Source organism: Ursus arctos, unplaced genomic scaffold (assembly GCF_023065955.2).
Source record: "Ursus arctos isolate Adak ecotype North America unplaced genomic scaffold, UrsArc2.0 scaffold_27, whole genome shotgun sequence".
Classification (NCBI taxonomy): domain Eukaryota; kingdom Metazoa; phylum Chordata; class Mammalia; order Carnivora; family Ursidae; genus Ursus; species Ursus arctos.
This window is the reverse complement of record NW_026622952.1, coordinates 2,126,973-2,153,126: the sequence shown is the minus strand read 5'-3', so window position 1 is coordinate 2,153,126 and position 26,154 is coordinate 2,126,973. Positions and strand designations below refer to the sequence as shown.

The 26,154-nt window shown below is 38.3% G+C and overlaps 1 protein-coding gene across 12 annotated transcripts in view; it reads right to left on the bottom strand.

Moving 5' to 3' along the window:
• Window positions 1-26,154, bottom strand: part of SLC20A2 (solute carrier family 20 member 2) — a 104,441-nt gene that overhangs the window by 72,426 nt on the left and 5,861 nt on the right. For 4 of the 12 annotated variants that reach the window (XM_057303522.1, XM_057303523.1, XM_048226211.2 and 1 more), the window contains one exon: window positions 153-26,154. The exons of 5 other annotated variants lie outside the window; for them this stretch is intronic. The gene's annotated coding sequence lies outside the window, so the exon portion shown is untranslated. The remainder of the gene's footprint in view (window positions 1-152) is intronic. 3 more of the 12 variants (XM_057303524.1, XM_057303525.1, XM_044379300.3) reach the window with 2 other exon arrangements.

The following is a 26,154-nucleotide window of genomic DNA, read 5'->3' as shown; positions in this document are numbered from 1 at the left end:
TACATGTAAAGAAAAACCTTTGCCACCATTCTTAGAATCCTCTGAAGTACCCATCCCAAGGTTTCCAGCTTTCCCAAGAGATAAAAAAATTACTATAGGAAGATTTAAGGAGAAAAGAACAAAGAAATCTTAAAAATCCACCCACTACTTACAAGCACTTTCAAAGGAAATCTGAGCCGCAATTCTTCAGAAGACTGCTCTCCCGACCATAAACACAATCTGAAGTCTAAAATAGATATCCTATCGCATTAGGCCGAGAAGTCACATTTCAGCTTACTAACTTCTACTTGGGTAAACAGTTTTACAACTCCTAGAACAAACCGCGGCTAAAATTAACCGCACCGGCGCAGCAGGCAGGAACTCGCTGATTGGCATCATGTGTGCCGGGATTTATTCACTAGGACAACATCGGTGTCCTCTTAATGGGAAATTTGGCCAAGGGGCGTGCTCTGCTGAACAATACATAGCATCATGATTATGCTAATTACTGAATTCAGTCCAATAATACTAACTTCTTTTAAAATGTTTTCGCAAGTACTGACAGAGAAAGAGTAAGCTCTTTTCACGACTCGCGTTCAGTTGAGTTTTAAGCACATTCAAATCAGAACTTTGACAACAAGGTGGCAGTGCTGTTTGCTCCTCACAAGGAAAAGCAAAGTAAAAGGACACTCTGTCAGATTCTTTAAACAGTGTGATTAGATGTGAAATTAAATAGGCATCAAATATACACACTAAGTCTATCAACAAGTGCCCTTCAATGAAAGCTTTTTTCTTGATATAGAATGAGCTCATGTCATTTACTTGCTTTCTGGCTTTGTCTTCTGCACCTCCCGAGGAGTTGCTATGAGGACACAGGTTCACTAATAAATTACAACTGAGAACAAACATCTCAAATATTTGCAAAAGGCATCGTCCTTGACAAGAAGCATTTTGAAGTACGTTTAACTTCCTGGGTGGCTGGAACTGGTAATTCGTCCCCTCTAGGTGACTAACCACCTATAAGGCATGTTGAAACTCAAGTTAACAGCTAAAGACCCAAAGCATACACCTGACATTCAAAAGAAAATTAGAAGTAGCATAGAACTATCTTTAAAATATATACACTTCCTTAATAAGTACAACTTATATCAAAGCCACAGACCTGCTTAACATCTACTCAAGACGGTTCAGATTAGTTTTAGACATTTGAGTTCCGATGACATACTTTGGTCTGACTGGTCACTTTATGAAAGACACATTCAAACATCAATCAAAACTCCAAACACCTCTGAGAGATATTATCCCCCTCCCCTCACTTTTTTTAAACAGGTGGGTAACACAGGGAAATTCAGTGACTTGTCCAAAGTTTCACTCTGAATCAACACTGGATAATTCCATCCCCCTCCTAATCTCTCTAGGACACGTCTTCCATATTAACCATTTAGCTATAATCCTAGAGATCTTTTCAGAGCTGTTTGTTTTCCTAATTTTACAATATTGTGTCAGTTTAGAATTCAAGAGACTTTTTTTCTACTCAACTCCCAAATCCCAGGTCTGTGCTCCAGGGGCCGGCTCACTCCTTGACTCCCTATCACAGGCAGGTATCCTGTAACATGGATCCTCGAGACCTGACTACGCCCTCATGAAGCACTATCCACCTATGGCACAAACACCCGAAGTGGTAAACAGCCCACTGGCATGAGCTGGTAACCACCAGCACAAACCCCCCTCCAGGTTGTTCACAAAAACTGCCAGCTGCCCGTCTGGGATCCCACCCTCACTGCCCAGCTGTAAAGGGCACTTGCTTCTCCCCCCACGAGATGGTAGCTGACACGCACTCACCACCACCCCAAGCCAAAGTCACTGGAGGTGGGCGATTTCCCACTCCATGCCAGAGGGAAACAAGTCGGCACTACTCAAAGATGACTAACCTCAGATCAATATAATTAATTCTTAGTGATCCACAGCAATTCTGGAATTCAAAATTTGATGCCACAAGAGGACTTTGTGAGGCTATTTTTGACACAATTATCCTTAACCGATTACATCAGAGTTCGGAAGAAGAGTTTCTAAGCTAAAACATGATTTCTTCCCTAAACCAGAAAGAAAAAGCAAATACACCAAGTTTACTTAGGCACTGAAATTTGCACTGCAGAGGAACAATATGATGAATCCTACATCCATTGTATGGAAGGCAGGGAACGCTGAGCAGTTTTCCAGTTTCTCATGTATCAAATAGGCTGAGTATGACTCCACTGTTTCTTTCAACAGTGGCCACACCTGTTCCAAAATGGAAGAACCCAAACATTCCAAAGAAAATAGTGCATCCTCCAATTTACATTAGTCACTCTGTTGCTTCCTTTTCACTAGTGAAAATAATTTAAGAGTCAACTGTACTTTTGTTTCAGGCCTACGTATGACAGAAAAAAATCTGTGTGCATCATTAACAGCAAGGTAAATTCTCCCCATGCATTTTCATGAATTTTTGGATGGGGGGGAGGCAGGAGAGGCAGGTCTATGTGTGTGGGAGATGGTGATCTATGGGCTCTTTAGTGCAACAGATCCACTCAATTATTTATTTTTTTTAAAGATTGTATTTATTTATTTATTTGACAGAGATAGAGACAGCCAGTGAGAGAGGGAACACAGCAGGGGAGTGGGAGAGGAAGAAGCAGGCTCCCAGCGGAGGAGCCTGATGTGGGACTCGATCCCAGAACGCCGGGATCATGCCCTGAGCCGAAGGCAGACGCTTAACGACTGAGCCACCCAGGAGCCCCCAGATCCACGCAATTAAAACAAAAACAAAAACAACTGTTTTTATGAACGCGCATTAATGAATTCACCTGGATATTGACCCTCTAGTGTAGCCACATACATAATTTTAAATTTTCTCACAGTAAGGTTAAAGAAGTGAAAATAACAGGGAAAATTAATTTTAATAACATATTTTATTGAACTCAATATATCCAGATACTATCATTTCAACATGAAGTGAATATAAAAATGGCTAATGAGCTGGTGGGAGAAATGGAAAGCTGAGGAAGGCTGAAGACCAGAAACAGCCTGCAAGGGAAGGAAAAATGATCTAGAAAGGAAAAGACAGGACCAAAGGAGGACAAATAGACCAAAAGGAGGGAGAAGAAAAGAATTCCTCCCCAAGCATGGAATTCAGTTATAAAATCACATAGCAGATACCAGAATGCTCCCATTCAGGGTTAGGTGCTGCTGATGCAGAGAGGACAGACAAGGGCTCTATGTTGATGAACTCACACTCTGGTGAGAAGGACAGACCCACCCAGGCAAACACAACGTTCTGGTGAGTATGAAGACAGAGTTATGTGCGCTGCGCTCTGGGAGCGCACATGGGGGTAAGAGTCGGGGAGAGAAGCAGTTGATTTTTTAAATGAAGGTTATCTTCTAATGACATTTTAAATATATGTTCTAGAATATCTCAGGATTCTGGATTTTACTTTGGAACCTTAGAAGAGTCATGGTGACATGATGGGAGGGATCAGTTGTTCTGGAAGATTTAAAAATTACATCTGGAACCAGCAGTAAAATTTCCATTCTGAGCTTTTATCATCTTCAAGTTAAACCTGGTTATTTGGTCCAAGTAGTGAGGGTTGTAGAGTAGGGAAAGAGTAGAAAGGGAAAAAAAACCCAAAACGAAACCCAAAACCTCCTGTTTCTCCATGGTTCCCTCTTTTTCAAGGGTGACATAAAATACTCAAAGGCTTCATGCTGGAAAAAAGCATGATGAACCCACTAGTAAGCAACTCTTCTTCGGAAGTAGCTGTGGAGTCCGAAAGGCCTGAGTTCAAAATGTAGCCTCCCATCAACCAGCCATAGGATGTCTGCGAGTGTGCTTCCTCACCTGTAAAACAGGGATAATAGTGCCAACAGCAAGGGCGGCGTCAGAGCCCTCCAAGATGCCGCATCAGCACACAGGAGCTCTCCTCACTAAGTGGCTGGAGCCATTATGATCACACCCCTTCTACCATCGCTGTGGTCCTTGCTGAAGATCAATTTGGGATGTTAACTGAGTGAGGGAGGATGAAAGGCTCCCCACTCCTATAGCTCAAATCTTCAAAAAATAAAGACTGAAAGGGGCTTCGAATGACTATTAAGTATTTCAGCAGAACCTAGGGTCTAGAAACTATCTCTCTGAAAACTCTGTAGCTTTGAAAACCTGCTCATTTTTTCTCTATTTTATCACCTCATGTTGCTGTCCTAAGGCCACATCAGAATTTAGGGACACTGACTAAGTAGGTACCTACAAATTCCATATCTTGGCAGCTTGTTGCAGTAATGAACCCCTATTTATTTCTGCTTCCTTGCATCTACCCTTGGGTAGCCCCTTCCACACTGAGTCGGGTTTGGCCAGCAGGACAAGGGCAAACTTGAAAAGAGCTGACCCACTGGGGCTTGCCCTCTCTTGCTGCACTGTGGAACCCCAGGAACGCCACCTGAAGAAGCCCTGGCTAGCCTACTGAGGATGAGAAGACCACATGGAGCAAAGATGTACCATCTGCTGCTGAGGCCCCACACCAGCCAGCATGACGACCGTCACACATGTGAGTTAGGCCATCCCAAAGAACCACCCAGGTGACCTATGGAATTATAAGACATAACACAGGCTTCTTTTTCTAAGTCACTAGTATTAGGTGATTTGTTACATAGCAAAATCTCACTGATATACATATCTTCAAAAAGTCTGTAACATTCCATCCCTATATCTCCAAATTAACCTTTTAAGATTAAATTGATAAATTCACAATTTTGATTACTATATCATACAACCATTATGTTAATCAAACTAAAATGAAACAGTGATATGGTCTGATTATAAAATTGCTAAAATCAGAAGTTCTCTATTTATTCCATCCTATAATTTGAAACAAATATATGTGGCCTTCAATGTTACTACTACTCATATATGCTAAAAAGATGGTTCTTTCATCCTAGGCTTCAGAGTGATTATATTGGCATAGTTCATAGCTATTCAATCTGTCTAAATACTTCAGAAATGGATTAGGGTACCTTTATCCGCACATGAACAGAACAATCTAACTCCAAAAGAATAAACCATTTCCTCTTCAGCATTCTTTTTTAATAAGTTTTAAAAAAAAAAGACATACATAGTAGCAAACTCTTAAAGACAGCTCTTTTTTGAAACCTTAGTAAGTAGTTAATTCGGCATGATTTTTTTTTTTAAGATTTATTTATATTTGAGAGAGAGAGTGTGAGCATGAATGGGGTGGGGGGGAGGGTGTAGAGGGAGAGGGAGAGAATCCTCAACCAGACTCCCCACTGACCACAGAACCCCGAAGTGGGGCTCGATCCCAGGACCCTGAGATCATGACCTGAGCTGAAATCAAGAGTCGGATGCTCAAACGACTGAGCCACCAGGTGCTCCTAGCTGGCATGATTTTATACCATAATTTATATCAGGATGTGAACATAGAGGCAGTATTATTACTGCTGTTGTCTGAATATTTATTTTATCATAGTTGATTTTTTAAAGTATCATAGAATGATACTGGGAAATGATACAGGGTAACTCTGCATACATTCCTAATGGTCATCCATTTAACAAACATTTGTTGAACAGCTGTTTCCTGCCATCATGAAACTCCCAAGCCTCTGCAACTTTGTGTGAATGGCAGGATGCCCATGACTATAGCAGAAAATAGTGTAAGTGACAGTTCTGCCTTCAAGAGGCTGAACATCTGGTATGAAACATGATAGTAAATACAAACTTGCTACCATAGAAGAGAGTAACCAGTAAGTATCTCAAAGGGTAGAATTTCATCCCATTAGGAATCTAATTAGAGGCTTCCAGTTGGGTTCATCAAGAAAGACATCTTGGGGGAAGTGACATTTGAACTGAGACTTTGCATGCTGGTGAGCTTTCAAAAGCAAAAGGAGTAGAAAGAACATTATACAGTAGCAATGACCTAAGCAAAGATAAAGAGAAAGGAAAGCTATAATGTATGTCCGGGGAATGGACTGGATTAAGAATTCATCTCTATCTCTCTGAGTCCAAATTCTAGCCTCATCATCAGTAGTTATTGATCTTGGGCAATTAGCCTTGCTGTGTCTTAGTTTCACCATCTTTAAAATAGGGACAGTAATAGACACACTTCATATGGTTATTATGAAGATTAAATGAGTTTATGTTTGTAAAGCATGTAAAACACTGGTGCTTAATATAGAAACATTTTATTAAATAAATTCACACGTTCATGCATACACAGCAAGGTAGATAGAAAAACGTGCATGAATATATAGACATAGCTATACCACTTAAAAAGAGTACCTGGTATGTAATAGGTGTTAACACCTATTTGTAATAGGTGTTAATAGGTGCTTTTTAAATAGGTTTAATAGGTGCTTTTGTTTTCCCTTTATCTGGAGTTCATAGAGTACAGAGTCAGACATGTTTTCATGCGCCCCAACATTAGCATCCACTAAGTTAAAAGAGCAGAGACCGGCCCTCCTCTACTCTGAAACTGGGAGTTTCCTCCTTTGTCTTGGGGCAGTACTTCTGCATTTACTGATATAAGAAGCTCTGCTTGAAAGTGCTACAGACACAGCCCAGTTGCCAGATCTGAACAAACGAGCACTAACATCTTATGTAATAAATACACCATAAATGAAAAAAATAAGCATAGGCTTATCGAGTACAATCTGAACTTCTATAACTTATTAGTATTCAAGCTAACCCAAAACAACAAACGAATGTACTGTAATTTGAGATTTTAGGAAAAACATTAGATTTAAAGTCACAGGATTTCAAAAGATAGAGCAAAGTATTTCAAAAGTAACAAAATCTTCCTATTCTACTCTAATTTGGCTTCAAGGTAGTCATATATCCACACTGAAAATACTTGTAAACGCAGCCTTATTACTTGAATCTATTAATAAAACGTTAAAGTGAGTTCTCTCTGTTTTTAAGGCGAAAGTAATTGCAAATACTCTATGTTGAAATAAGTAAAAATGTCCTGCAATCTCATACTACTTATTTGTTTGGAAACCTCTTTCTTACAGATAATATGAAGGCAAACTTCACCCATCACAAATCAGACTCGGTTGCCCCTCCTGTGCTGGTGGCCAGTGTATGGATGAATGCACCGCGCTCAGCGGCTGGTCATAAACACCCACTTCTCCGTTTATTTGATCCAATTACAGGAAAACTATTAAGAATCAGGCAACGAGCTACTGACCCCCAAAAGCTTTTGGTACAGTAGAACCAAGTATTAGTTTTTGTTACTCCAATGCACACTGCTTCACAGCAATCAAGCTTACCGCAAGAGCATGTACGATCTTTTTAGGGTAAGAGCTACTCTACTTCCTAACTTGAGACTGAAGATTTTCTAAGGAAAAGAGGACCGTAGAACACTTAACAGAGTCATACTGCTGGGATCGTTCAAATCGGAGTTTACTAGCTTTGCGACCATTGGGAGTTACTTAACAGAATTCTCTCCGCCCACCTGTAAGATGAGGATAACCCACTTCCAAGGATTGTTGAGAAAACGAGTTCATGTACATATAGCACTCAGAACAGTACTTGACACAGAGTTCTATATATAAACTGTATTTATATATATTTTTACTTATACATATTTTTTAGCTATAGGAGGTAACAATGAAGGGGAATTTCAGCTTAAACCACCTGTATGTGATAGAGAATCTACTTTGGGGTTCTGGGTTTTTAGGTTCCCTCTCTATCATATTTTGGATGAATAGGGAACTTGCAGGATAAGAATATAAGGATCCTCATAATAACAGCCCAAGGCTACCGGTTTTATTATTAATAATTTCAAATATGTTCTCATGGGTCCCCAAGCATCTGTAAGGTTTGTTTGAAGGGCAAACGCTCAAGTGTGTGATAGAATACAATACTTGGTACCAATTTACCAGAGACTTGGGGAATCAAGAATGTATTCTATAACTTTTGATAATTCTGCTGTCGATGAATGTGGTCTGTTGACATATTCATAAGAGATTCTAATTTCAGTTGCTACGGGGACCCCGTAGGTAACTAGTTTCTTCCAGGGGTGGGGGTGGTATAGCCTAGTCTCCTGATGATAGACATACATAATTGTATCTCTTAAGCACTAAATAGTTCATTTAAAACTGCTCCAATGATGGATGCTCATTTTTCAAAGCAGCAAAAAGCCAGAGGATTAACAACTTAGCTCTAAGAATTATAATAGCCCAGTAATTATAATAATCCAAGAAGCCATTCTCAAAAACACCATGGACCAGTTCCTTTCTGTAGGCCCTGGCTCACCAAAAGAAGAGTGGACAAACAATACCGGCGTATCTGTGGTTGATTGTAGACTGTGAAATAATAGACCATTATCCATTTTAGACCTTAATGCGGTCATTGTAAGAGTTAGTTTCTTCTTTTTTCTTGACATTTTATTTTCCTGTCTCTCCAGTTGCCCGGAAAGGCTGTATTTCCCAATTCTTTGACTCACATCTGTTGCTAAAAATGCTCTTAAAAAATGACTAAAAATCACTCTTTTTAGTTTCACAGATTGAGATCCTTTTATGTAAACATATTTAAAGAAGGGGCTCTTGATAAATCCAGATTTCTTCAAAGCTTTTTAAAATACTTTTTAAATAAGATGAATGGAAGCATAAAAGGATAGCATATTAATACATTCCAACTAACATTCTGATTTTGAATAAGAAAAATCTTGTCCTTATTATTCAAGCTTATAAGATTATAAAATAATCAGAAGCCCGTTAGACAAAGGGTATTCTAGTTGTTCATACACAGCATATCAGAATGACGTACACCCAACTCATGACATCAGACTAGTACTCGCTGTCCTTTGTGTAAGTGTTAAATAAGCCATCTCTTCTCGTAAGAGTGCAGTGGGGGGGTGTTCAGGAAAAATAATTAAAAGGCAAATAAACAACCCAAGACATCCCCCACAAAATATCCAAAAGAATCTCTCTCAGATCATTTACTAAAGTAATGTCTTCCAAAATAACCATTAAATTAATCCTGGGCACTGAAGAAACAGGAAGAATAAATCACATTGAAGTTACCGTTCTTTAGAATGTGTTGGACAATTCTGAGACACACAGAGAAAAAGTATTAAAAATAGCCAACAGAAGGACTAGGCAGCAGCTAAACCTAAAGGCCAGGGGTGAGATCAAAATTAGAAACATATAATGTCTGAAGAACTGTCCATATAAGGGTGTCTTTAAATCAGTAACTAAGTTAGGATAACCCACTGGGGAAAATCAAGTTGCCATCATCGTAATGGCTGATTCCCCATCTCTCATTCAGAAATCTCTGGAGAGTCTTATGATACAACTTTACGCTATTATGTTTGATAATGTTCAATAGTGTTTGGAGATGTTTTCAAAGCTGGTCTCGACTTTCCTAGTCCCAGATGAGAAACTCCATATATTGATCGTTCATTCTTATAAAAGTATGAAAGAGCAATAGAGGATAAAACTTCCGCCGAGCATTCCTTACCACAGCAAGTATACCATATTTACCTTCCCCAACCCCGTGGATTTCTAGATTCCCCACAGTAGGCTGCTGTTTGTTCGCTGTCATTTACTCATTCATTAGACTCTCAGGGAGCTTCTTAAACCTGGTGTCAACACTAGAGAAATGAAATAAAGAAGGAGCCTACCTTCTAGGAATTCACTGTAATGTGGAAGACAGATACACAAGTAATTATAATACAGTTTAAGGCCTATAATAGAAGTTAGTACAAAAGTAGCATTGCAATTCTCTTCAGGGGTTGGGGGAAGGTTTGTTTTATGATTAAATGACCAGGCAGAGAAAGGCTGAAAGGCATTTTAGGCAGAGCGAGCAGTACGGTCAAAAGCTCAGAGGGAGGAAACAACACGGAACGTTCTGGGAATAGCAGAAGTATATATCCAGAGAGCAAATGATGGGATATGAATGGGAGAGGAGGCAGATCAGGCTGAAGATCAGCACTGGGCTCCTGAGGACCTTAAGTGCCACGCTAACAAGTGTGGCCATTACCCTGTAGCCCTGAGGCTCTCAAGTCTGGCTACACATTAAAATCTCCTGGGAAGCTTTAAAACAAAATATTGATGCCTGGTATTTGTTAGCATCAATTAATTGGTCTAGGATGGGTCCTGGGTATTTCTTTTTTTTTTTTTTTTTAAAGATTTTATTTATTTATTTATTTGACAGAGACAGCCAGTGAGAGAGGGAACACAAGCAGGGGGAGTGGGAGAGGAAGAAGCAGGCTCCCAGCAGAGGAGCCTAATGTGGGGCTCTATTCCAGAACGCTGGGATCACGCCCTGAGCCAAAGGCAGACGCTTAACGACTGCACCGCCCAGGCACCCCAGGGACCTGGGTATTTCTTTAAAAGCTTCCCATGTGACTCTAGTATGTGGTCTGAGGGGAGAACCACTGCTGTAGGCAACAGGGAGTCAACACAACTGTGTAAGCAGGATGGTGATGTAAAAACACTAAAAAAAAGTTAACTGGGCAACAGTGTGAAGAGATTACAGGCACGGAGCTGAGAGGAGGAATGTCAGTGTATACGCTACCGGATACAGGCTAGAGATAAGAGTTGAAGCCAGTAGTTATTAACATTTTGTGGGTCACTGACCGGTGTGAAAGTCAATGATAAAGGCTAAAAGCCCTCCCCTTAGGAAAAATACACATATGTCAAAAGATGTACATATAATTTCAAGGGATTATGAACCTCTTTGAGTATGATTAATTCAAATTAAAAAACCCTGACCTAAAAGCAGTGATGAGAAAGAGGAAAGACTCCTGAGGCAGAATCACCAGCACCGAGGATGCTTAGGTGAGGGGAAAGAAGAGGAATTAAGGATGACATCACCACTTCCAGCTTAAGTTATAAATAATGAATGGATACTGTGCACTCACTTAAGCATCAGCAAACATACCAACTGCTAACATGTTTGTATCTCACTGAATTTTCCCAGTTGTGTAAGACAGATGGCTATCATACTGATTTTATAATTGAAGAAACTGAGATTTAGAGACAGACATTAGGTCACTTGTCCAATGCCACATGGCAATAGTGGTAGAGCTGGAATTTACTCCAAGACAGTAGGAATCCAGAGCTTGCGGTATTAGCCTCTTCCAGTGCTACCTCTGCTGAGTGGTGCCCATGGATGAAAAGAGGAGACAGGAGGAGAGAGCAGGAGCAGGTTTAGGACGAGAAGAGGAAGGGATGGGGATGGGAATACAAAAAAATTAGTTTTAGATGTGCTATTTTCAAGATAGTACAAGACATACAGATGATAGTATCTGTTGCATCAGGAAAAACAGAAAGGAGATCACAAGATGAGAGAAGACACAGGAACAGAACGGGTACAAAGTTCTCCTGACGCACCCGGCACCATGCTTTCTCACAATGTAGAAGCCCCAGCATTATCTTTCATGGGAAGTCAGGGCCACACAGCCAGTGAGTGGTGGAGCCCATCTTAAGCCCTGAACTAAACTTCTAGGGCCCTATGAAAAGGAGTGGAAACCATGGGGTCCTCAGTGGCAATAGCCCCCAATCTCTTTTAAAACTGCTAATGGGAGACACAGGGTTTGTTTTTTAAAAAGCTTTATATAGAATAATTTGGGCAATATCCATTTCTATAACCTAAAGTTAACTATTTGAGGGGTAATGAAAGATATCTCTGTTAATCAACTTAAATACTAGAGATCCATTTTCACAATGTGCACACTGAGGGGCACACCTATGTAAATGATACAGCAGGACACCAATTCTCTGGTGTGTTACTATTATCTGAGTCAGGATCCAGACAATTAGTCTAATGGAGGTAGTATGCCTATTTCCTGAGGCCACTAGAAGTGGTGAAATTTCCTTTTTTAAAGCTCTTTTTGCAGCTTGAAAAGAATGCGGTTTTCCTTCAAAGTCACAAAAATAAAATCTTCAACCACACTCACTCTACAAGTCTAGACTAGCTACTTCAGATGTAACAGCAGAATAACACGTACATCACGATTTCAGATAAAAACCTATTAGAGTTCAGTGCTGCAGCACCTATACGGACAATCATGTAGTCTGAGTCAAAAACACTCCTCTATAAAAGTACTTTTAAAGAGCCTACGATATTACCCTGGACTTGTCTCCTCTTTTAGAATTAAAGTACCTGAGAGAAATATAAAATTCCACTTACCAGAGTTTTGAAGTCTTGTTAAACAGTTTATCACTGAGAACAAGGACACCTTCTACAGCCCTTCCCCAGTCACCCATCACTAGGACTGAAGGGCTCCACTGGGAAGTCACTGCTTTCTAGGGCAGCCCACCCCGTTACTGGAGAACTCTCACTAGAGCTTAGGTCACGTCAAAATCCTTAGCCTTGTAATATTCATTCATTCATTCATTCATTCATTCATTCAAACATTTACTGGGCACATTTTCTGGTCTTCCTATTCCTTAATCTACAAGGGTTGCCACCATTGTTCTTTTACACCCTCTCCTTCAGATCCAACAACCAAACTCCTTTTGCAGTGGTTACTCGTGTGACTTCACATCTCAGTCCATCCCTATCCTTGTCTCCCTCCTTTGCTTGTGTCTCACCCAAATGCGGTTTTCAGACGCAAACACAATTCATCAAATGTGGTCCAACTCACTCCTATTTTTAGCAGCCACATCAGAGAGCTAGCCCACACAAGCCTGTGGGCAAATCCGCTCCTAGCTCCTTTTCATCTTAGGTGCATCTGAGATTGTCCTCCATGCCCAACCATTCCTCAGTTCCTGCAGATGTTTATCCTTAATATCTTTCATCTTGCTGATTTTAGAACATCATTAGGACCTATTAAGGTTATTCTGAGTCTGGAGTGTGCTAGCTATGGCATTAGCCATCTCTCCTAGGCTTATGCCATCTGGAAATTAGAAACATATTCCAATCCAGATCTTTACAGAAAGAGAATATTGTGATTAAAAATGTGCTATCAATGGCAACTCAGTACTTTACAGGGTCTGCAGACTAAGTTCTACTCTTGATACCTTATTACAAATTCTTAACCATTTTGAGGGGCAATAAAAACCCCTTTGGAAAGATGATAAAAGCCATTAAATGTACACAACTTTTCAATCAATATCAGATGGTTCATGGACCCCCATGAAGCCTATCTGATGGCCTCCCATTAAGGTACTCTACTTTAGGGATTATAGGACCTATGAAAAACATTTCTGGCCATTAGGATTTATTAATATTCATTTCTAAAATAACTGATTCTCCTATCTAAAGCCCAACTTAATACCTAGGAGCCAATTAATGGGAAATCAACTGACTTTTAGCCCACTAATTCTCAGTATCAAAGAAAGCATCCAGAAACTAAGAAAGCATCCAGAAACTAAGACCAAAACCAAACTGTGGATTATAAAAATACTTTACAAACAAAAGCAAAGGACCTAAGCTTAAATATACAAAGATACACCATTGTTTGTGGTAAATTAAAAAAAAAAAGAGAAAACACACTGAATGTCCATTCGCAGGCAAATGGCTCAATAAATTATGGCATATTGAAAATGTTATTCATTTTTTGAAAATAAGAGTTAGATATATATTGACCTAAAGAAATATCCACGATATAATAAGGAGGAAACACTACATAATAATATATTATGATCCTATTTTAAAAACAAAAAAAACTCATAAACCTTATATTGTTAAACATACTTTTATGAATACTGAAAAAGATGTGGTAGAATCAGGCTGTGAACATCGGTGGGGTATTAATTATTTTTATCTGTACTCATCTTTGCATACCTTCACTTGTTACACTTTTGCCAAGTAAAAATTAAAATAAAAAAGGAAAAACTAAATAAGGCTGACAATAGAATCTATCAATAAAAACTGAGACCTCTCACCCCAACACCCCATGCAGGTTTTCTAAATGTCCAATTTCCCAAAAAGCGTCCCACCCATAATATGCCCCGGATGAAACCTAGTTTCCTTTTGACTTGTCAATGATTTAGAGTTTCTCACTGTTTGGGGTATTTCATTCCAAAGACAGGCACTCTACTGTTACACACATTAAAGCTCCGTTATAGTTTCAATGTGTCCACAATTCGCATGTGTGGTTCCCCTCCCCCCCTTAGGAAAACAGGCATCTCCACAGAGCCATAAATAAAAGGTATGTGGAACCCACATTAATCCATTAGAGATGGATGCTCGTAGCACAAACACTATCAAATTCTAAGGTGAAGAAGTATGAGCATAGTGGCCATTCCTGTTGGGTCAGTGGTTCTCAACCCTGGCTAAACATGAAAAGCATGAAAACTACCTGGAAACATTTTAAAAATACCAATGCCTAGGCACTACTTCCAGAGTCTAATTTAACTGGCCCAGGGAAGGGTGCTTGCTCCGCTTTAAAAGTTACCTAGATTATTCAAATGAGCAGAGTTAGGAACCACTGCTTTCTACATTTTGTTTCCTTTCTATCAATTTTTACAAAACTTTCCCTTTATCAGTTATTTTAAGGCTATTAGATATATTTAGGAAAGCCAAAACTGATCAACCAGCTAATGCCTGTCCACCACACCTAATTTATATTGTCCTTCTGCTGACTTTTGATGCCCAAATTCAGTAACATTACTTAAATCTATGGATATTATTAGGAGCTCTTCACATATCCACAGTATTTGTAGCTTCACCTTAATAATGACATCATTTACTATTAATCTTGGAGACAAGTTTATAAAACATCTTAGGACCTCAAACATTCTGTTGGAAAACAAAAGTCCAACATTACCAATTATTTGAAATACTGCTTGACATCAATTAATGGACTTCCTGACTTTTCATGTTCATCTTCACAAGTATTTTAAAATTTCAATATCTACCACATTGCAAAGAATTGATAAAAAGAAAAAACATTACTTGAAATACGTCCCCCACTCAAATTTAGTATCTGAGAATAGTAACATACCCAAGAAAAATGTCAATACAATATGAAAGGGGATTCATTAACAAAATGAAATATTTATTTAGTACACATTATATTACAGTACAAAAAGATCTGAAACTAATAATACACTATATGTTAATTAATTGAATTTAAATAAAAAATTAAATTAAAAAATATTACAGTACAAAAAAAAAGGATTCAATACTTTGGACTGATGGTGCAAATTATACAGAAAGGTATTTTAAAACAAAGGACACTATATTATTTATAATGGCTCGCATTAAGAAATAACTGCTTTTATATATCTGCACATGGCATTAGCATGTATTTTCAAAGAAGCTTACAATGGCCCATTTAAAAAGTTCTGATCCAAGAACTGTACTCCTAAGCATTTATCCCAGTGAAATGAAAACTTAGGTCTACACAAAACGCCTGTACACAAATGTTCACAGCAGCTTTATTTGTAATAACCCAGAACTGTAAACAACCCAAATGTCCTTCCACTGGACAGACGGTTCAACTGTGGTGCATCCACACCATGAACAGAACTCAGCAATAAAAGGAACAGACTATTTGACACACACAACAACTTGAATGGATCTCACAAGCATCGTGCTGAGTAAAACAAGCCAATCTGTAAAGATCACACGCGGCATGACTCCATTTATATAACATTCTGAGTAACAAAATTAGAAAGCTAGAGAACTGATGAGTGGTTACCAAGGGTTTGGGGAAATTATAAAGGAGAGCAAGAGGAGGTTTTGGGTTGATGGGTCAGGGATACAGTCTCCTGTATTTTGGCTGTGATGGTGGTTACACAAATACACTGTGATCAAACTGCACAGAACTATACACACCACACACACACAAATGAGTGCGTATAAAACTGGAAAAATGTGAATAAGTTCTGGATGGCACCAGTGTCAGTTTTCTGGTTCTGACCTTGTACTACAGCTACCTTCGGGGGAACACTGGGTGAAGATACAGGGGACCTCTCTGTATTTTTGCAATTCCCTATGAATCTGTAATCATTTCAAAATGAAGTTTTTTTAAAAAGTTTGAGGAAAACGTGAAGGTGGTCACTTATTTAAGATACACATACCATTTGTCCTAATCAAGTGAAGGTATAAACAAGTAAAGGGGGAAAATATAATAAGGATGGTTGGAAAGAAAAGAATAGCTTGAATATTTTTGGAGCATTTATTATGTGCCAGGCACTACAGCTTATCTCATTTAACTCAACAATCCAATGAGGTGACTGCTGATTAATATCCTCAGTTTTCAGGGGAGGAAATGCAAAGAAGATAAGAAATTCAACCAAGATCCCATGCTGACAAGTAGTAAAGATGTCAAGAAAAGACAACTGCAAAGCAGAGGATTTTAAGAACAAGTATCCTTTATGTATCAAGAAGTAGTTTATAAAATAGCCTAAAATAGGCAGAAAGGGTAAATGCTACAGGGGTCAATCACAGCACAGGATGATGAACACTATGCCCTCGGAGAACTTAAAATCCGTAATACACATTAGCCTAGGGAAACTCCGTGCACTTGACCAGCGATGTAGTTGAAACTGGTTTTTATTAATCTCTCAACTTTTGCTTAGAAATGAGAAGAAAAGTAACAATGATTTCTCTTCTTTAAAAGATGTTCACTGAATGAAAACAAGTAGATAAAAGTGAGCCATAATACAAATAGGGCACTCAAAATGGAAAGAAAACTAAGCTGATTGACAAGAACAAAGCCTATTCACGAAAGAAAACGAAAGGCGGTAACACTGTCAAATGCAAGGCAGAGAAGTCTGAATTAGGTTAGAATAAAACATGGATCTGCATATAATGAACAACATGCGCTAGCAAGATGAATACTGGTTAGCAATAAAATAGTTTTAAATAAAATTATGCTGTTAAGAGTAGTTTCGGTCTGGCTTAGAAAAAGCAGAAAGAAAATTTCAGCCCTCTTTTTCACTCCATCTTCAATTTAGATCACTGCATATTTTAACAGCATGTCAAAAAACAAGCAATTCTAGGATAAATTCAACGCAAGTAAATGGATATTTAAAAGGACGTTTCCTATTCTGGTTGTAAAGCCTCTGAGACAGGGTTGTTTTTCTAGAGGGGAAATAACACCTCAATTTTAATTTTAAAGATCCAGTGAAACCCCAAGAAAATACGGTATTTAAAATATTGGGAGTATTAGCCATCCTTTTAAATTGTTGAGTCAAGTAATCCACGTAAGTATGCTGCTTGAAGTAAACAGAGTAATTACAGCTGGTTCTGCCTTTAGGATCAACTCTGATATAAAAGGTATTCTTTCCTCTTAAATTATCTTCTTAAAAGCAAATGAAAATGCAGTGATGATGTTAACACATCGATTCTCTTAGAGGCTTTTGTAAACTCCTAATTCAGGAAGTAATATGCAGGAATTTTACTCAACATTCAAAAATCTCTCTACAGAAGATGTAGAATAGAATGGCCATACTATATTCTCACCCATGGCTTCAGTTAATAGGATAAAATCTCTTTCAGATTTTATCCTTGGAATTTCTTTCCCATGCACAGATAAAGAGTAAAGAAGGGCCAAAAAGCAAATGCATACAATTGGGGGATATCTGTCATACAGTCTTTAAGGATTTCTCTACTCTAAGGAAATCTCATGAGAGGTTAACTTATTTTTCCCAGGTAAAACCCGAATACATTTTTTATAAGAGCCATAACCTAGGCCATTTTGTATGATGTACAGATAACACATTAACATCTCTCTAGGAGCACCTGGGTGGCTCAGTTGGTTAAGCATCCCACACTTGATTTCGGCTCAGGTCATTATCTCAGGGTCCTGGGATCGAGACCCACATCGGGCACCCTGCTCACTGGGGAGTCTGCTTCCCCTTCCCCTATTTCCTCTCCCCATGCTCACACATGTTTACTCTCTCTAAAATAAATAAATCTTTAAAAAAAAATCTCTCTATAATTTTGGGGGATTATACCAAGGAAATGTATTTTCAGTAATGCCTGATTCTAATCCATGGTGAATTTTTTACAACTAAATATCCTTAAATAGAAATATTTTTAAGGTAGGATAATGATATTGCAGTTGTGATTTGAAAAAGATTTCTTGAACATATTGAAATATTTACAGATGAATAATTTGTATCTGGGATATGCTTAAAATAATATGGGGGGGCAGTTGGATGGGAGTTTAAACAAGACCGGCTACATACTGACAGGTAAAGCTGAGAGATGGGGACATGGGGATGAATTATTCTCTGTCTTCTTTGATACATGTTTGAAATTTTCCAACATAAAAACTCTGTATATCCTTGCAATGGGATATAAAGTACATTCATGTAACAAGGAATTCTGAGCAGAAATTCAGGTTCTTCTTTTTTTTTTTTTTAGAGAGGGAGGGATGCAGGAGAGAGGAAAGGAGAATCTTAAGCAGACTCCACGCCCAGCACCGAGCCAACCTGGGGCTCAATCTCATGACCGAGATCATGACCTGAGCTGAAAACAAGAGTTGGACGCTTAACCAACTGAGCCACCCAGGCACCCCAGAAATTCTTGAATGCTTCTATTATGGCAAAATCCCAGGCAAATCATCTCACCCTGTGGTACCACAGTTTCCGGTTTCTAAAATGCAGAAATGGAACATGATTTCTAAGGTTGCTTCCAATTCTTAAGTTTTTACTCTTTGAGAATGCTCTTTTATTCTTCTCATAGAGTTTACCGTACTGAGAAGGCACAGGTGTCTGAAGGCAAGATGTGATCTCAGAGCAGCTCTCTAGGACCACGGGTGCCACCCCCACCATCAGCTCTCACCACATGAAAAAAGAAAATAGGGGCGCCTGGGTGGCTCAGACGGTTAAGCATCTGCCTTCGGTTCAGGTCATGATTCCAGCGTCCTGGGATCAAGCTCCATGTTAGGCTCTCTGCTCAGCAGGGAGTCTGCTTCTCCCTCTCCGCCTGCCCCATTTCCCTATTCCTGCGGGCGTGCGCTCTCTTTCTCTCTCAAAATAAATAAAATCTTTAAAAGAAAAAAGAAAACCATAACGACAGGGGTATGGCAAAGGGCTACAGGAACCAACTCAAAGACTCCCAATGGCCACAGCTAGAAAAAATAGAGCAATAAAGTTATATTGGATTTAAGTCAAAGTATCAATATCCACTAGTCTACACTGATACAAATAAATGATTCAGTAGAGATAAATGGGAGAGGATAGATAAATCTCCTATGTAGAAGAATTCCAGATTATGTATGCAGAAACTCTGCTTTTGCCCTCCAGAAGGTGGAGCATAACTCTCGTTCCCTAAGTGTGGGCTGCCTTCCTTCCAGAGAGTACAAGATGGAAAGCAGAGAAAAAAAGAGTAACTTGACAATAGAGAAACCTGACAAACACTACCTCGGCCAGGATACCAAGGTCAACGTCAACAGTAAAGTCACACAAATAGGATGCACCCTTGAAATGATGTGATAAAAATAGCATTTTGCCTCTGTGGCCTCCCTCAGTCTAACCCCACATAACCCCATTCTAACCATGAGAAAAACATCAAACAAACCCAGATGAGGGTCATTTTACTATCTGACCAGTACTCCTCAAACCTGTCAAGGCCTACAAAGCAGGGGAAGTCTGAGAAACAGTTACAGCCATGGAGAGCCTAAGCAGACGTGATGACCACATGTAGTGTGGAATCGTGGATGGGTCCCAAAACAGAAGAAGACAGGAGGTAAAAACTAGGGAAATCTCAATAAAGCAAGGACTTCAGTCAATTACAATGTATCAGTTTTGGTTCATTAATTGTGACAAATGCTCCACACTAATGTAAGAAGTTAATGATAGGGGAATCTGGGAACTCTCTGTACTATCTGTGCAATTTCTCTATAAATCCAAACTGTTCTAAAATAAAAAGATTATTTTTTAAAAATGAAAAAACATTAGTAAGATATAAACAATGATGTGAAATGATGGCCAATATACAATAAACAAAAGAAGTGTTACTAGACAATATTCATGCTATGAACTTATTTTTGTTTTAAAAATATACATATATGGGGGCACCTGGGTGGCACAGCAGTTAAGCGTCTGCCTTCGGCTCAGGGCGTGATCCCGGCATTCTGGGATCGAGTCCCACATCAGGCTCCTCCGTTATGAGCCTGCTTCTTCCTCTCCCACTCCCCCTGCTTGTGTTCCCTCTCTCGCTGGCTGTCTCTATCTCTGTCAAATAAATAAATAAAATCTTTAAAAAATATATATATACATATATGTATTTTATTACCAAAATGTTTGCATCATTATAAATCAAAATGTTATTAACCTCTGAGTGGCATAATTACTAGTGACTTTCACCACCCCCTTTATACTTTTCTGTTTTATCTGATTTTATTCTTTCCAATAAAGCACTGATTACTTTGAGCCTTCTATAATCTTATAAACTATTAAAGGTTTTGTGGTATTTTTTGGAAAAAAATTAGGCATATAGCACAGGATTAATAAGAGTACTCCTTGGTTCGAAATAATATGCACTTATAAAAGAGTAAATTTTACTTTTCCAAGAGGAAATATTTTACTTTTTAAAGATTCATTTATTTGAGAGAGAGAGCATGTGAGCAGGGGAAGGGGCAGAGAGAGAGGGAGAGACAAGCTGACTCCCCACTGAGCACGGAGCCAAAGCGGGGCTCTTTCCCAGGACCCTGAGATCATGACCTGAACTGAAACCAAGAGTAGGACGCTTACTTGCTTAACTGACTGAGTCACCCAGGTGCCCCAAGGAGAAATAATTTAAAAGTCAGTATAGAAAAGTGAATGAAAGCATGAGATTTAACCAGACTTGGCTTAAATTCCTGGTTTCACCATTTACTATTGGTGTGACCTTGGGCAATTCAACAACCTCCCTCAATGTCCTCATCTTTATAGCAGGAAATATGTAACACAACAAACCTATTGTTCTGCAGAACCACCCTAACATTTATTTACTTGTCAATGTAAACATATATTATATGTTATATATGAATGGATAGTATATAAAACCTATTTCATAACATCAAATTTTATTAGAAAGAATTACATTAGCAGTAGCAAAGAGTTTAACGTATGTCAAGAGCCTGGCCCTACTGAGGATCCATAATGGCAACCATTATTCTTACTGGTAATGTTAAATAAAAAGCCAAGAAAAAAATAAAACACTATGGGACAAGTTTAGTTTTGGGACGCCTGGGTGGCCCAGTCGGTTAAGTGGCTGCCTTTGGCTCAGGTCATGATTCCAGGGTTCTGGGATCGAGCCCCGGCATCGGGCTCCTTGCTCAGTGGGGGGCCTGCTTCCCTCTGCCTGCAGCTCCCACTGCCTGCCCGCTCTCTCTCAAACTCTCTCTCTGACAAATAAATACAATCTTTAAAAAAATTTTTAGTTTCTCTAAGAATGTAACAGGGACAAAAGTGTAAAAGACAAAACCATACCTCAGTTCATTCTACATCAGCAGCAGCAATTTCCCAAATATCTCTAACTAAATATTTATTGTGGGGATTAAACATGTCATTGTTAACATGCCCGCAGACCTGAGACTCTTCCAGAGAATACAAATGAAAGCCACTTTTCTAATCAGAACCAGTTTAAACTAAGCTTTGGAATATTAATACATCAAGTCTCCCTTTCTATGGAATCAGCTTCCCTATTTATGACTGTAATGTCAATACAAATAAATACCAGCCATAAAATACAAACTAAACTTACTTAAATCTCTTGATTGTAAATAATGAACTTTAATAGAGAAGCTCTAAACAAGACATATATTTTGATCTGTAACAAAATTCAGGGCTGGTTGTTTTATCTCAGTACTATTATCTTTAAATCACAGTATGATAGACGAGTCTAAACATGCTATGACTTAGTGGACTTTTATAACAAGGCCAAACAATCTGGATCAGAAGAATCAATTTGTTTCATTGAGTGAAAAGTTTACCCAGCCTGTTTTATCATATAGTCTAGGACACAGATCCTTATTTTAAAGACCTGTTAATTTAGGGAAAAAAATTAATCCACCATGAACAAAATAATATTAAATTATTGTGCCAATTTTTTCTACTACATAAGAAAATGCACACTGTTCAGCATGGTTCTGTTAAAGGAAGTTAATTTAAACACCTTTTAAAATAACAGAAACATAGATACAATTTAGGAATATATTCAGGTTGGTATATATAATCCATTGTTGGGACTACAACTATACAAAGACTGATTTTATAACATATTCAAAAGTTTCTGTCCCCGATAAGTCTTACCCAACTTTCCCAAAAGCAGTCATTACAAAGACCTATTCCAATGATGTTGTCACTCTTGCGAAATACTTTAGAAGCCTATGGCACACTTCTGTCAAATATGTTTAATGGTAACAAATTCTGAATTCTCTGAGAACAGATTTGATTTATGGGAATAGACAACTGTCACTGGGAACTACAACTGGCAAATAGATCAAATAAACTTCTTTTGGCTTAAAAAAAAAAGGGACTGACTACAAGGTTTTGAGTAAGTTTAGTTTTCTTAAAAACTATTAAAAGCAAATTTAAAATGGGAATTCCAAGCATTCTGAGCAGCAATATTATCTATAAAATAAGAGTATGATCCTACATTATGTTCTCCAAATTCTAAATAATAATTGAATAAGGGACCATACTGGTACCTCCTATATATTATCTCAGCTAATCCATATAACAATCCTAGATAATTATCACTATTTCAAGGGGAAGACACTGAGTCTGAGTGCTTTGAGTAACCTGCCCAGGCCATAAGGGAGACACCAGCAATTATATCACAGTCAGAATTTACATGCAATATATATAAACAGTTATATACATATTATATCTGACTTTAGGTTTTTGACCTACACAATTGGCCTGGTCCTGTAACAGCTGCTACATACGTGTATTTTAGCATTTGCCAGTGTACTGCAATCATTTACTTACCAATCTTCCCTACTCAACTATGAGCTTCCAGAGAGAACGGATGATACTTTGTTCATCTCTGTAATCCCGGAACATAGTCCTATACTTATCAGCACATCTACATAAATTTCTTTAGTAGCTTATCCATGGTTCTGATGTTATTTTTACTAGCTGCTCACAGGTGGTGAATATTACAGAAACATTATCAGACCAGTAGCCATTCCTTCAGCTTCAAGATGCCCAGCCACCACCACCACAAGTAGAGGAGGCTCAGGCAGAAAGAATGTTCCATACAATCAACCCCAGTTTGTACGGTTATTCTTAAAATCTGAAACACTGCATGACGTGCTGTAAAGGGCTCTTCTTTTTCTAAATTTCATAAACCTGCATCTACACTTACATTAGTCTACTTCCAGTAGTTCATACACAGTACAGAAAACTCAATTACAGGATCACTCCACATTCGTAGTATATACAAAAATTATCGAAAAACATAAGACAACATAAATCATCAACAGCATAAAATAAAAGTTTGCCAATAAGCTACCTTTTGATTTATAACATGACTACAGAGCCCAGAGGGGCAAAACCATACAATTTATGAGTTTCCCACACAAAAAACTAACAGAGTCAGACGTTAATGGCATTTTTAAGAATGTTACAGTGTAATTATAAAATGACACAGGTTATTATTTAAGGCGACATCAAGTCTCTCAAAATAAAATGAATATTTACAAGATTAAGTTTCTGTTTTGTTAAACATTAAATAAAGGTGTTGGAACTTAAATGGAAATGTAAAAATACATATGACTGAGTACTAAAACTAGTTAACAGAATTACTGATATTTTTCATTCTGTTAGGGAACCTTTCACCTAATAAATGTTAAAGCATGTGGTTTGTGTTTTCAGTTTTCTCTCCAGTTCTAGAAATTGACTATGAATCCTTTTCTAGTATTTACCTTTCTCTTCCTACCTTCCACTCACTCCTATCCCCAAACCTGGTTTGGATGTCTTCTTTAATCTTTCAAAACAAGGGAGTGAATTCAAATGTCATAAACTCTTGGATAAAGAGTTAAAATGACAGCATCATGACTATCCTGACTCTCTTTAAAGTAATATTAGTCTTCTAGAATACCAATCTAATTCTTAGAAGCAGAAAACACAGGAAGCTCAATGTTCCAAGAAAAGTTAATAATAATTGATTCATCCTGACTACCCAGGAAATACACAGCAAGGATCTGTGTTCAATGCAAATACTGACAACAAATCCATCTAGTAATACCTACCACCTGGGGACAAGAAAAATAGAAAAAGAGCTCACAAGGCAAATGCACAATGACTATTAAGTACAGAAGGAAAACATCAGCAATTAAGAGATGAGAAGGAATCAGAGCTGCATAAAACACAATAGATCAGGGAGCTTATACCGACAGAGGTAGACCAAGGCAGTGGAAGAGATGAGATCACCATTAATGGGAGATGACAGTGGGATGCAAGTGGACAGGAAGTAAGGTGGACACAGGTGAGGGGTAAAACAGGCAGGAGCTGGAGATGACAGAAGCTGAATTACAAAAGATAACAAAAGACTGGAGGCAATGGAGTAGGAAGGAGGCCCACCCAAGGAAACAGACGGTAAGGAGAACAGAAATCACTTTCAATGGGAGGCTGAATCATGGAAAAGGCAGGAAGTAGGCAAAACACAGATACCAAGCAAGAAATTCTGGAAAGATGGGGAAAAAAAATGTAAAAGTGACACTAGGTGATAAATAGGGTAGAAAGGAGGAAAAAAGGGTGAAGCAAAGAGTCCTACTGGGGAAGGAAATATTTATTAAAAAATGGTTTCTGGAATTTTGGTTTATTAAATTTTAAAAGCTGCTCTTTTGCTTATATTTTTCTCTGCTGGATAAAACTTGATTCATAAGAACAGAGGTTTCCTCAATTTACAAAGAAGAAAATTATGGATCAGGTCAACTGACTCAGTTGTAAAAGTAAGAAGAGTTGAAAAGAGTAAAATTTACTGTTAATGATTTTAGTTCTAAGCCACAAACTAATTTTTATACTGACAATGTGAATATACACATTAATGACCTTAATGACCAAATGCTTCATTTGTTAAGTACAAAAGCTCTCTCTCCTGCTTCATTTGTTAATTACAAAAGCACTTACGCGCATGCTCTCTCTCTCCCTGCACTTAACAGCATTTGGAGAAAACCCTGCTTCTTACTACTTCCCCACAAAAGGAAAGGGCAGAGTAAGAAGGTAACATTCACACCAATATTGCTAAGAAGAAGTCTGATGGAGGTTTAAAACAGTAATAGTTAAAAGATGTCGTAAATTTTCTATAAATTTCTATGATCCATGTTATTCTGGTCTCCTAGATAACTAAAAACACAACACAGAGATCATCCTTTATTTCCACCTAAAAAGAGCAGAGGAAAACCAAACATTGAACAAGAATATAAAAATAGTTAAGGAGAACAAATCTGAAAACGAATGGAAATTATTCTATTCTTGATCTTAGAAAATAACGTAGGGTAGGAGAGAACCATAACAAAGGCCTATTTATGAAGATATAATTCTCATTTTTAAACCAAAAAAACTATGGTCATTAAAAAATTGTGCAAGAAAAAGCAAGCACACAAAGGCTGAGAGTAGATAAAAGATGAATCGAAAGCCGCAAAGTCTGTGAACAAGCAGCAGCACATTATGAAGAAGCAATTCATCAACATCCTCTCCCTTTAGTAATGACCTAGCCGAAGCTGGCTTCTGGGGCCGTTCCCATTACTCCTACTATAGCTACTAGTTCTCTACCCACATGAAATAAACTCTGATCATGAGGGGACTACCAGCTATTGCACTAGAGGAAAATAACTCAACTATTATACACGAAAGCAGCTGGGTTAACAAAGGTACTGTAAGAAACATGTAAAGATACGTGCTAGAGTCTTTCACTCATATTTTCAGAACTATCTTCTTTCAACTCCTCAAAAATCCTAAATGATATTGGGGTTGCTTCTCGAAATCTGCCTTTTCTTCTTCTTCTTTTTTTTCTCTTTTCTTTCTTTCTTTTTTTTCTTTTTTTTTTTTTTTACCATTCTTCCATGAATATCTTAATGAGTCACTTGGCCATATAGTCCATTCACAGGCATCACGAACACATTATCATCGACTTCTGGAAGTGGATGCTGCTCCGCAAGCTTTAGGAGACTTCTTGAAGGAACAAACCTGGTTCTCTGCTCTCTGTTGAGGACATGCTCAAAGTAGGATTCTCTCTCATATTCAAAGATGACATGGAAGCCAAACTGTGCTGTTTCCAAAATAAGATGC